Source organism: Mercurialis annua, linkage group LG1-X, assembly GCF_937616625.2.
Source record: "Mercurialis annua linkage group LG1-X, ddMerAnnu1.2, whole genome shotgun sequence".
Classification (NCBI taxonomy): Eukaryota; Viridiplantae; Streptophyta; class Magnoliopsida; order Malpighiales; family Euphorbiaceae; genus Mercurialis; species Mercurialis annua.
The window spans coordinates 50,180,975-50,195,654 of NC_065570.1; positions in this window are offsets into that span (position 1 = coordinate 50,180,975).

Here is a 14,680-nt window from a genome sequence, read left to right on the forward strand (position 1 = left end):
GTATAATTTAGGTAAAATAAAGATATATTTTTCATTTGTATTGTATTTATGTCTTTTTTCCTATACTTATTTAGAAATAGGAAAAGAGTCATTTATGCCCCTAAGATTTGACTTCATGATCAAGTAAGCTCTCAACGTTCAGAATGGTTCAGTTATTTAAAAAGTGAACAATCAGGCCTCCCGATTTTGACAACTAGGCTCCTAGCGTTACATTTATGCGTCAAAATTGGAAACTAGTTGTTTACTTTTTAAGACGTTAGGGGTAATAATTGAATCTTTCCGAACATTGAGAGTTAATTTGATTCTGAAGGCAAATTTTAGGGGCATAAATAATCTTTTTTTTTTTAAAAATAAAATGGTTAGAACTAAAGAGACGAATTAATTAGCTCTACCTAATTACAAGGACACTTCTAGACATGATTATGAGCCGAATTAAAAGAATTTGTGTTGAGTTCAACCAAATCTTATATTTAATGATAAATTTTAAAACTATCTTAAAAAAATGAATGCATAGAAATACATTTTATACTCATTTAATTATTACATCAATACTCTAAAATAAAATAAAATGCACTTACATGCTCCAATAAAAAGAGCGACACATCAGCATACACTAGTAATATAGTGTGTCAGCGTGTTAGTCCTATGTCAACGCTTCATTTCTATACGTGTCATCTTTAAATTAGAACGTCAACTCTATGTTACCACGTTAGCCATGTGCTGCATCATTGTGTCTACCTTGCATTGGATTAGGGCGTCCGCCCTTATAATGCGTCAGAGATATCTTAGACAAAAAAATTATTTATCATTTATAAATTTGTCATATATCTTGAAAGTTTCTTTAACAAATTTGAGCTTCATTTTCAGATGTATCTATCAAATATATATGAAATATATGTGTATCATTTATGTATATAAAAAGTATTTATAACTTATTTTAATTACAACTCCTAAACATAGGTGCATTTTGCACTTATCAGTAGCAAAATGGTATAATAAACAATCTTGTAACAAAAATGACAACCATTTGAACCTTTTTGTTTATGGCAACAATCGATAATTAGCATCTCCGCCAATTGAACATTAGTAATGCATTCCTTCATATTGATTTATTTGAGGAAGTCTATATGAAATTATCATCGGAATTAATGTTCATAGTCCATTATCAAAATACTGCAAATTTCAGAATTCCATATATGGACTCAAACATGTCAGTGGGCAATCAAATGCAAAAATGACTAGTGCATTGATTAAGAAATGATCCAAAGCGTTATTTGCAAACTCTTATCTCTTTGTCAAGCATATTTTTGATTGCTTCATAGCCTTATCGATCTATGTTAATAATATTAGCGTTGACCGTAACTTCTTATATGCCATCTCAAACATCAACATTTTCCTCAGTAATGCTTTTAGTATTAAAGATCTTGGGTGTGTCAAATACTTTTTTGGTCTTGAGGTTGCCGGATTTAATTCCGATATTAACTTATCTCAATGCAATTATGCTCTTAATCTTTTTTAAAGAAAGTGATATTGTTGATAGAAAACCAGGACCAACTTCTATGATCACATCAAATAAATTAAGCAAAGACAACACTGACTTGCTTTTGAGAATAATGAATATTAAAAGTTTATTGACAAGTTAATCTATCTTTGTACAACAAGGCAAGACTTGTAATTTGTGATCCAACAGTTTCCATAGTTCTTAGATTATCCTACATCATTTTATTTACAAGCAATGCATCCAGTTTTAAAGTATATAAAAGGTGCTCTAGTCAAGATCTTCCTCAAATTTGGAACTCAAAATGGAAAAGGGTTAAATATGCCTTCAAGGTTCACTATTTAGATCAGTTATGCCCTCAACATCAGTAATTGGTCAGATAAGCCCCCGACGATTCAAAATTTTGACAACGAGGCCCTCAAACCTAACACCGTTCCTAACTCTGTTAAACGGTTCCAGTGTGGCCCATTTGTTACCGTTGCCAATTAATTACATGGCAGTAAACTAATGACATGTCAGTTCATTAATGACACATGTACCAACTCTTTTAATTTTAAATCACAAAATTAGAAACCCTAACTTCTTCCCCAAATCCCTAACTCTCTAAATCAGTAAATCCCCAACCCAAACCCAAAATCACTAACTTCTTCCCCAAATATGCAACTCTCTAAATCACTAACTTCCTAAACTCGAAATTGACATGGCATCATTCAGTTTCTTCAAGAAGGAGTAGGCAAAGAAGCAATAATATTGAAATAGTACGAGGGTCGGATTAGATGGTGTAAATGCAATTGTATTGCACCAAGATATGTACCTTGGACTGAAAAAAATCCTAGTCGTAGGTTCTATAGATGCCGCAATTACAAGGTATCGTTATTGTTTGATTCAATTGTTGTGACTTTTAGGTTATCCAGTTAATTTGTTGTGTGGTTGATTAACTTTCATTTATGCTTTGTTTATTAGGAAAAAGGTTGTGATCACTTTGAATGGCATGATGATGCAATGAGCGACAGAGCTAAGCATGTAATAAACAATCTAGTAGCTGAAAATGATGAAGAACTGCTCTTGGATAGAAGCAGTAACAGCAACTGCAATTGTGGGGAAGATGTATTCCACTTATGGTAGAAACTGAAGAACTTGAAGAAATTAGAGGAGCACAGATATCATGAAGTTCATAGTGCTAGAAAGAAAAATGCAAATGCATTTGTTATAGCTGTAATATCATGTACTGTTTTGATAGTGTATGCTTTAGGTTAAATGTTGTAGTTGTTTGCAAGATGTAATGCTACAAATGCTCTATTATGAATTTCTTAGAATGTAATGCTTTGATATGCAATGTAAGTTGTATTATGCAGCCTCAATTAGTAATGAAAATATGCCATGTTTTGTTAAATTTGTCTTTATTATGCAGTGCCTTTAGATGTATTGTAATGCAATGTCATGTTTCATTATCTAATAATAATACATTCACATTAAAAAATATAATTTTCCATGAACAAACATTAGTTTAACCAAAGCATGTTTATATAACATAGAGCTAGTTTAATGTGACAAATTCTGCCTGTCACATATTCTGTTTGAAAAATATCAAACCAAAATAAACTTAAATGGCAGTGTTTGGAGCCATCAAGACTTATAAAATAACATAAATGGAAAAGTATAAAGCCATCCACAAAACCAAACTACCAACAAGTTCATAAGGAACTTCCCAAAAATGTATCTAAATGGCAGAGTTTAAAGCCATAAACAAGTTCCTAATGAACCTATCAAAATCAAACCGAAATACATCCAGCTTGTACTTGCACCATCATGGCCCTTCTTTCTTTTTTTTCTTCGCAAGATCTTTCTTTTCCAATTGTGATCCGGTGATTGTTGGAGCTCCTTTCCACTTTAGACCTCCCCTTGGCTTAAAAGGTAGATTTTCAGCATATCTAATATGAGATCCAATATCTATAAAATTGATGATTCTTGGAGTTGCACCAGTTGCTCGTTTGACAAATGTTTTCTCCTTTCTAATGATATTTTCATTTGGTATTGCAAATCTGACACTTGGATCTTCATTGGTGTTGCCACTGCCTGATGCCTTTGCTATTTCAGAGGCAATTGGTTGTTCGTTTGCCATACCAGGTTGTACAAACAAACACTAATTCAAACTACCAAATTACTAAACATAACTAATAAAATATTTGTGATATCCCGTATTTTTCCGTTTGGTTTCGGCGTTGTTCCGTCACCGTGTTGATCGTTTTTGGTGTTTGTTGGGCTCCGTGTGTTCCATGTTATACTTTGGGTTTGGTCCGTCGTTGTCGTTGGGCCTTATGCAAGTTTTTGCATTTTTATAGCTTTGTGCAGGGAGGCACGATGGGTCCATCGCGCCTGCCATCGTGCCCTAGGCTTTTTTCATGTTGCTAAGGAAGGCACGATGAGAGGCACGATGGTTCCATCGCGCCTCGCATCGTGCCCTAGGCATTTTTTCCATTTTGCTGAGGAAGGCACGATGGATCGATCGCGCCTCTCATCGTGCCCCTCTGTCAAATTTGATATTTTGACTTATAAATAGACCCTTAGCTCGGCCTAACCTAATTTTTCACTTTTCTAAGACCCTAGAGCCGCCCTAGCATCTGAGATACTCTATTTTCCTTCATTCCCTTTGGTTTAATCATTCGGTAAGCGATTCTAATACTCCTTTCTTCGATTAATCAATTTCTTATCGCGTATATCGGCTCTTAACTTATTCGAACCTTTTTCCAGCGTATTGTGGATATTGATTTACTGTTTCCTTTCGATTCTTACGCCGATCTCGATTCATTACGGTATGTGTTGCAATCCTTTAAGTTTTTGCGTAGAGATTCGCGTGCTAATTCGATAGATTGTGTTCTATTGTGTTGTACCTATATTGTGGCTGATTTGATCTCTAAAACGCTTAGCCTAATCTGTAATAGGGTGTTTATGATTGAATTATCATGCTATAATATTTAGATTTAAATGTTGATTATTGGGTTAAGGTGCTAGGTTGTTCGTATGATTATGGCTTGGTTAATTTGTTGTTTTAGCAATGTAAAAGAGGGGTGAAAATTATTATTAAAGGCTGATCTTATTTGTTTGAATCAATGTTACATCTTTTGGCATGCTTAGTAAATCATAGGATGATTGGTTGGCTTGTAAGTGCATGATTTCACCTTGTTTATGTGCTGAGTACATTTCAACGATATAGTTGCTGTCCATAATCGTATTGGGGCTGTTTTGTATCGTTCTTGACATGATGGCATTGCGTTGTTTGCGCTAGACTCATTCGTGTTGATTATGCCTTAGTTGACAAGTTTATGCCATGATTTGATTATCGTTTCAAATATGAGTTTAACGTTTAAATGGATGATTTAATCCTTTTTGGTTCATTTAAAAGAAGTTTAACATACTTGTGTTAGTATGGAGTGATTTACCAATTGTTGGCTAGACGATGGATTGTGTACTTGCTTTTAAAAGACTATACTTTTCATTCAAGTAATTCAGGATTTTAACTTGGTTTAACTTTTGGGTTGGGTTAAACTTTAGTCGCCAACAAGTGGGAAGAAATTTGGTAGTTTGTGATAACTCGGCTGACTCACCGATATGGATTTTAACTTGGTTTATTTTTAAGCTGTTTTCTGATTTATTCGGATTGTGTTTGATATGAAAACTTATATGGTTTGTATTCTATAACTTGGTTTATTATTTAATAAATATTTAAATAATATTTTCTGAAATGGATTTTATAGCGGAAACTCAATAGGCTTGTCTTGTGTTGACTTTTTTTAATTGTTTGAGTATTACGTTTACTCTGATTGGCTTCACCTTGACTTGTCGTTTTGTGCTAGTCCTATGTGGTATCTAGTACTCTATAGACTTAGGATCCGTTTTTAATAATTATTTGTATTTGTTTAGACTCGTCGTCTGTTCGTGCTTTTGAGGCGAACCGAGTTTAGGCTGCTTGGCAGGAGTTTTCACGTGGATTAGCAAGCAGTGAGTTTATATCGCTATTTACCGCTTTATTAAGTAAATTGTATTTTTGCATATATATATATATATATATATATATATATATATATATATATATATATATATATTCTATATACAACTTTCGAACTGTTTTCAACATTATGGATTTGAATTAGAACGGGCTACTCGACGGGCATCATCGAGACTGCGTGCGCACCGGTATATGATCATATGGTATTTTAGGTAGGTTAGAGATACGTCTCGCCTTAGTGAGGGCACCGGTGGAAGATACGTCTCCTGGAACTCACGTGTTTATTTGAGTGACTGTCAGGGATCGGTTATGGAGATACGTCTCACCGACACAACAACTGGATTTAGTTTATTTATGGTTTAGGGTTTTAATGCTTATCCATAATGATAAATTGCTTTACAAATGTTTTACGGTTTTTATAGGTTTTCACTTAATAAATGTAAATAATTGTATGAACTCATCTCAGTATATCTGACCCCGTTGCTTTCCCAATTTTTTCAGGGTTATGATTTGAGCGAGTCAGCTAGTCTCCGATTCTTTATTTCCTCGGAGGTCTTACTTTATTTTATTAAAGTTATTGAACTGATTTTACTCTTAGACCGCAGTAGTAATTAGAAGTCTTACATGTTATAGTACTTGTTGTCAGATTAGTTCGATTGGATTATTTGTTGATTGGCATTATTATATTAACTTATGTTATTTTAATATTTATTCCATGTTAGAGACTCGGAGTTGACTGAGCATTTATTATTTATGTTTTACATATAGACTGCTAGACTAGGTTGGAGTCTCGGTTGCCCCCGAGCATGTGGTTTTATGCAGGTACAATGTTGTTAATGATAAATGTTTGCTGTCCGCAAGGCTAGCTACGGATTTCGGTACAACCATACCCATACCCTAGCGTCAGTCGCGATTCATAGAAATGGGTCATGACAATATTACTACAATCAACAACTTTTACAAAAAGTATAAGAATAAGTTTAGAGGCTTACATGCAAAGTAGTATGTCTTGTTATTGGGTTGTAAAAGCAGCTAACTCCTACTGTTGGTCTCGAAAACTGATTAATTATGGTAAAAGATGGAGTGGGTTGAGAAGTTTCAAAGTCTTGAGAAGCTTCAAAGTCCTGAGAAGCTTGAAAGACTTGAGAAGCTTCAAAGTCCTGACTAGCTTCAAACCCTTGAGAAGCTTTAAAGTCCTGACTAGCTTGAAAGACTTGAGAAGCTTCAGTAGTCTGTGAAGGCATGCTACTATCTTGAAATCTAGCATTTGATGTATGCCCTCTTTGCCCCTAAAACCACATACATAATTCACAATCACCACATAAATACAGTACATTTAACTTAAAATTTAAAATTGAAATTACCTTTTTCTTGCATGAACTATTGTTGTGGCCTTCTTCATGGCAGTGCATATCTTCTTTATTTCTGGCCCTTTCTTCCCAATTTTCCACTACCAGATGTTGGGTTTGGCTAATTAGCACTCCTGATGCGTTTTTTCCTTGGTCTGCCAGGCAATTTTGTCCCTTCAGGGGGTTCCATAGGTAAATACTGATCCATTCTCATAAATTTCATGCCAGGCACTAGTTGCATAGTGAAGTTGTAACAGGCTTCATATTTAGACTTGTTGTAATAATGTGAAATTTCTTTCATATGGTCTTTATCCAGATGCTGCATTGCACATAGTGTATGTGAGCAAGGGATTACACTAAGATCTCATACTCTGCAGGTGCATGCTTTCTAATCTAAGAATACTGTATGCATACCATCTCCAATTTCTTGTATTTTCAGTATCTATGACAGCCCATACTATAGGGTACATGTGGTCATCAGCGTCTTTCCTAATTGCAGTTAGTAGTTTACCCTTGCAAGCACTCTTCAAAAAACATCCATCCAAGCCAATAAGAGGCCTGCATCCAGCTTTTCAGCCCTGCTTGCATGCTTCAAAGCATATGAACATACTCTTAAAGTAGAATTATATTCCTACTAATTTATAACTCTTACAAATTGGTATGTAATTGAGCTCCGTTTTAAGCTTATATCAAATTTTGAGATATGATACTATCTAATTCAAATTTGATCCTTCGTAAAACAATCATTTGCACACTCAATTATGTGTGACTAACTAGGTTCACATATAGATAGCACCGAGAGACATAAGAAATGGATTTCTTATTTTGAATAATTAAAACCCCGTTTAATTATTAACTCTCGTAAATTGTGAGAGACGTCTATAAACATATCGGGACTCCCTAATATAAAAGAATGTTTCGATGCATTATAATGAATCAATGTTCATGATTAACGTAAACTGAAATTATCTTCATTATAAGATTCTGATCTCTTCCAGTGTCACGGGTAGTCAAAACTAATTGTCTTAATCATATGAACGCGCCTCTCAATTTCAATTCCTGATTAATATGAATTATACTAGAAATGACTTTTTTGTATTAGAATTCTTTCTATTCAAGTCATATTCTCTTGGCCAGAATTTCATCCATCAAGAACAATTCGAGATAACATAGAATTTTATCCCCGTTTACCCGGAGTAATGAATCCTATATACGCTGATCACATATCCCCATGAACGATCTAGGGATTAGGAGTATCAAACTCTAATCACCTATATATAAGATAATTGTGTCAGTTAAGGCTAAGGACTTATATGTATAATCATGAATTATATGACATTATATTGACTTATATAAAATACCACGTATAAGTTATCCGAAATCACTTGTTCAACCTACTCAACCTTTGAGGGTTCACATGTTTATTTTGATATCCCATCAAGTAGTATGAGACTCACTACCTCCGCTCATTAGTATCTTTTTACTAATCGGAAAAATAGACAGGGGTGACGATATGGGACAATATGACGCCCTTATTCATATGACCCAATTGAACTCGAACTGTTATTTAGATCACTTGTGCTAAAGAATCTGTTACTCATATTCTTAACACTTAAAATTAGATTATTTCATAACGTGACAATATGTCTAAATGAACACTTAGTTCAAATGAAACATGTATATCATTGCCGTTAGAATTAATTCTACAAATATACATGATCAAATAACCATAAGAGGCATATACAATTAACTTGAAGAATGTCAATTAAATGAAACAACTTCTTTAAATTTAGCTAAACCATACTTGAATCATTTTAGTAAACTGATATCTGATTAGTTTACTAATTCTTAAAAACTTTTCCGTGGAAAAGGATTTTGAGAGTTGTCAAACCCAAATGAAGGCTAATTTTTGAGGTTTTTCAATTGCATTGATTGGCTGGGTCAGGTTTGACTGGGCCGAGCAGAAACCAAACAAGACCAATAAATTGTACCAAAATTCGTTGTTTGATTTGGTTATTCGGTGAAAACCGTCTGGTTTTATGGTCAATTTGGAGAATTTTAGAGTCCGGTTAATGGTTTAGTTTAAGATTTCTAAAACCGAAATAACCAAAAAACCAAATAAATCGAACTTCACAAAATTAAAAAAGCTTTATATCTAATTTTGTAGTTTTTCTTTGAGTTGTCTACATTTTAAAGTTTTTTTAATTATTTTGGATAAAAAGTTATGAGTTTCGAATAAAAAAAACTGAAACCAAATCAACCAAAAAGTTCGGTACAAAAATCAGTATTTGACAAAAAAATCAACGGTTCGGTCGATCTCGGGCGCTGTCGCTTTTGGTCGATTCGAAACCGAACCGACCGATGCTCCGCCATAAGTTTGACACCCATACTTGAAATTGCTAATTAGTTTTTAATATTTGTTTTCAAATTAAAAATAAAATGTTTATTTCTGGAAATTTCTTTTTTTTTGATTAAGGTTTATTTCTGCAAATTAGTTTTCAGCAATCATCTTCATTAATCTGGACATTATAAATTAGCTAAACTTTGTCAGAAGATGGGTCGATCTGTTAAAAGATTAGACCCTCCATCGTGAATATTTAACTGTTATTTCACAGAAAATCCATGATTTATGGTATTTGTGGAACTGAAATTAGAAGTTAGTATTAACAGTGTGAGTTGGTGATTAAGATAGAAATAGAAAGGGATTTGAGCCCACACAAGAGGTAGGTACCAGAGCCACGTGAATTAACTTTTTTAGACAAATAATCTTATCTCAGATCCCTCACATCTGTTGCCCAAACTCCCTTCTGTTTGCATGGGTTAATAATTTATAATAATAATAATAATAATACCCCATCAACAATATGCATATAACATTTTTCTATATTATTATTATACATCACAAAATCTTGAATAAAGAGTGAATCTGGTTTCCGAAAAATAAAAAATGTTATCATTGATCGATTGAAAGTGAATTGTTTGATCTTAAATCACAAAATTAAAAACTGTATCTTTTTATTATTTAATTATTCGGCTCAAGTTCATATCTTTAACTTCATTTGAAAAGAAAAACTAAAGATCCATTTTTTTTAATTGATTGTCTAAATCTTTTTATCATATACTTTACTATATATGATAAGGTAGATCACTTTAAAATATCAAACATTCATGCATTTTATCAATTATAATTTTTTAATTTTTTAAAATTTGAAAAATACTTTTGTAATTATATTGAAAAATTTAATTTTTTAAATTCTAAATTTTATATTTTTATTAATTACGGCCAAATTTTTAAAATATCGTCTAACTTCTAAAAAGCGTTACTATAAGATTTTGGTCACAACTGATAAAAAGATAAAAAAGTTTGGATTTGAAAAATGAAATTTAAAGTTTTAGACATAATTACACAAAAGCCTTTTAAATTGGATTTAATTTTAAAAATAAAAAATTTGGATATAATTGATAAAAGATGCAATGCTTGAGCTTTTTAAAATAGTTTATTTAATATAATGGGTAATGAATCAAAATTGAACTGATGTTTTTCCATTTGTGCTCGACTCTTAAGTATTCAAACAAATCAATTTTGGTATATGCACGATCAGTTCTGTTTCGAACGAATCGATGTACACAACTATTCATATACATGTATATATATATAGTCGAGTAACTAAACTTGCACTTTCATATTATCTCTCCATTATAATAAATAATGTCTCATAATAAAAACACATTATAATTTGATTTGAAAAAGTTAAATTTTCTCCTCATTGAAATAAGTAAAAAATTATGTACACCAAGTCACTTTAAATTTCTTTAGTTAATAGATTAAATGATATATGTGTCGGACATCAATCCATTAAAAATTATAGGATCAAATTTTTCTACGAACACTAAAATTACCCTCTTCAAATAATAAAAAAATAAAAAATCTAAGAAATTTATAATGTTTAAAAATGAATATTTTATATATCTTTTTAACTTGAAATTTTAATATATTTTAATGAAGTCCAATGGCCAAAATGAAGTGTTACTAAATAAAGGTATAAAAATCATATTTGCCCCTAAAGTTTGAGCAAATTATCATATTTGCTAACATATTTAAATGGACTCCTTTAAACCCTCACACTAAACACCGTTAGAGGCATATACCACCTTTTTTTAGAAAACACTAGTGATCTAAGAGCCATTTAAAAAAACATTAATTGTACCTTTCCAAAACATGAGTATAGGTGATCCTTAACCAAGACGTTAGGAGTTAATATAACCTTTTCCCCCCTAAATAAAATTCAGAATTTGTATGCTTCACCTCTAATAATATGAACATTTCATGCAAATGAAATTAACATATTGCACGCCAGTATATTCTCTTCAATAATGAGACACTACTCACTAAATCATACATATAAATTAGTTTTTGGTTTGGAGGATTTATGATTCAGTTTACAATATTCGGAAACCAAATGTTTATAACTCTAATTGTATTAGGGCAAGTTGAACGTAGAATTCAAATTTGGAAAACACGTACGGGGGCACTAATGTCACAGTGCAAGCTGTGATGAGGTGAGAACGTCAAGTAGGGGCGGAACTAGGGAGGGTCGAAGAGGGTCGGCCGACCCTCCTCGCCGGAAAATAATTTAAAAAAATAGATTTTTTAGAAATTTTTCTCATAGGGGCGGTTGTAACCGCCCTTACATGTTGTCGGGGCGGTTTTATCCTTGTAGGGGAGGTGAACTAAAAAATAACATATTTGCACGTATTTATTGTCGTTTTATTTTTTAATTAGCCGAACGTAAAAAATTTGACCCTCCTAATTGAGAGTCCTAGTTCCGCCACTGACGTCAAGCATGAGATGTTAAGATATTTCCATATTATTAAAGTAAAATATAAAGAGTTTACAAGCATGAAAGTTCAACCACCTATTAATTAATTATTTGATCATTCATATGCTTGTTTAATATTATTCTAACTCATTTATAATCAAATACTCCACCATATTAATTAATAATATTTCTAATACGAAAAGCATAAGTTTTTGGAGGCCACCATAATCACTACTACGGTTGTGGTGATGTGCGAACGTATTCTCTTTTAATGGACGTTTTAGGTGTATAAATATATATGCTATGTATTTTTAGGGTTTCGAAGAGCATGTACGACATAATAGATATACCTTGCATTATTTTTAAGTTTTTTTTTTCTTGTTTAGTGATTAAATTTTCTGCAGTGATTAAGTTTTAGGTGTTAGAGTACTGATCTCTAACTACTTTTCTTTTTATAATCTATTGAATTAATATTAGTAAACTACTCATTCCTCCATCTCATAATATATATATATATATATATATATATATATATATATATATATGTTTCAAGGTTTCGCCCTGACTAATCCGGATCCGACCCGCGTCGCGCATCTGACATGGTGGGTGAGTCTTCTAGTGGGAATTTTTTGCATTCACAAGAACTCGAACCCGAAACCTTGCTTAAGCGATACCAAGCCGCTTACCACTTGGACGAACCCCCATTGGTTCATACTATATATATATTTTGTATTGGTTTGATTATATTTTATTTTGCTATTAATTTAATTATTTTTTATAAATTTTTATTCTTTTACTCTTTAATTTTGTCGTTTTTTTGTTGATATATATGAATTACTCTCACAATACAAATCAATTGGTTCACCAATGTACAATTGATTTTGATGTTGATCTCAATTATGTAGAAATTACTCACTGTTAATGCAATTAATACGCTCAGATTCATAATTTTTTTTTATAAACAATCAAGGATTTCTTAACGAAAGATTATCTTTAAAATAATGTTGATGGTTCATATTGTTTCTACATATTTTGTTCCTTTAGGAATGTTCACCATGTTTGCTTTTCTCAACTAGAGCGGAAAGGAGAGCGGATGAACATTTGTTTTTCTAACTGTCAGTCACGGTTATTTTTATCGTCATTTGATTGCTTTCTCGATCGTCTCATTTCATCCTTTCTACGGTCATCCAACATTTTTCTTTTACTCTTTTCTAGTATTCTAAATCGGCCACGGCGGTCAACTATTCATGAACAATCACACTTTTTCGGAACAATTTTATAAATACATTTAAATTCAGCTTGCCTTTCATGGCTAAAAATTGAGATCAATTGAGACAAATAAATATTATGTTGTTGTCGATAATGTTTGAAAATTGATGGAGACATAACATATTGTAATTGAAGCATCATCTTCTTCAATCCACAAATTAAGAAAAACCAAAGTGGATTTGGTTGAACTTGTGTTTGATTACTTTTGTAGTGTCAAATTTGATTTGGACTACACATAGGTTATGCAAAAATCTTAATGTTTGGACAATATGCCCTTTTCTACATTACATTCAACCTAGTGAATAAGCCCCTACACAATTTTATAATATTTTTCTAGTACCTTATAATTCCTCATTTTCCATCAGAAGACTATAGCATTGGGGAAATTTTGGCATTGTGAGTAGACATTAGTGAATATTATCTTATTTTACACTTCTAAATATCTTAAAAGCATCCATTATCTTAAATCATTAATTATTGATATGTTTTATAAATAGACAAAGGATCATGTTGCTCCTTGAGCTTAACAAAAAATATTTAAATACCAAGTTGACATTTTTGAAAAAAAAAATCTAAAACTTGCCAATCCTTGGCTGAATTCATTCCTTTTTTAATATTTTGAATTAGGGTTGGACAAGAACTAATTAATCGATTCATAAGTGTTATTTAACCGATTCATGATAGTATAATTTTTAAAACAAATATCTAAAATCGGTTGATCATTTAAAATTGATTATTTTTGGTTTTACAATTTTTAACCATATAACTATTAGAAATTCAAATTAAAAAAATATATGGAATGAAATTTTATGCATAATCTATGAAAATTGTAGTTTCATTCATTTCATTCCATCTATTTTTAACCAAATAAAACTCTATTTATATATTTTTTATTTAGATTTCTTTACGAGTATGTGTGCATATATATATTATAATTTATCAAAAAATTACATTATTTGCAACCAGTTAATCGGTTATTAAAAACAGTTTTTAAAAGTTTAAATGCTAAACTTAAATCATTAATTATAAAGTTTAAATATTTTAACATAAACCTAAACAGGTTAATCGAGTAACCATTCATTTTGGTTCAATGTTTCAATTTCGATTTAGTAAAACGGTTCGATAGCTTGGCTGTTTTGCCCATTCCTATTTTATTCGATTGAGTTCGTGTGAGTCCCTCACTTTCCATCTAATTAATCTTTTGAATTTCTTAAAAATAAAATCTAAAATAACATTTCACAAAAGGAAAAAAAGACATTGATTTTAATATGAAATTCTGAGCAGGACCAAGATAAAGAAATTAGTTAAAATAACGATAAATAAATTTAATTTAATTATACTTTTTTGGAAAAATTATATGGATAATTTTGAAGAGAGTTGTGTGGAATGTAATGGTATTTTAATTAGAGATATAACTGAATCCATTCAAGTTGAAACATTGTTAAGTTCGAGCTCTACCCGATTCTTAAATCTAAAACTCGAAATTCAACTCAACTCGATTGAGTTTTGTTTTAAAAGATCGATTTCTAGTTAGAATATCTGAGACATAAACTCGACTCAACTCGATTATATGTATAAATTTTAAAAAAAATTCATACAAATACAAATATAATATATATAAGGTAAATAAATAATTAATTAGAGCTCAATTAGGTTTATGAGCTTATCGAACAAAGTATTTTTGAAGTTTGAACTCGACGCGATATTATTCGATTCAATTTCGAATATTTTTTGAGTC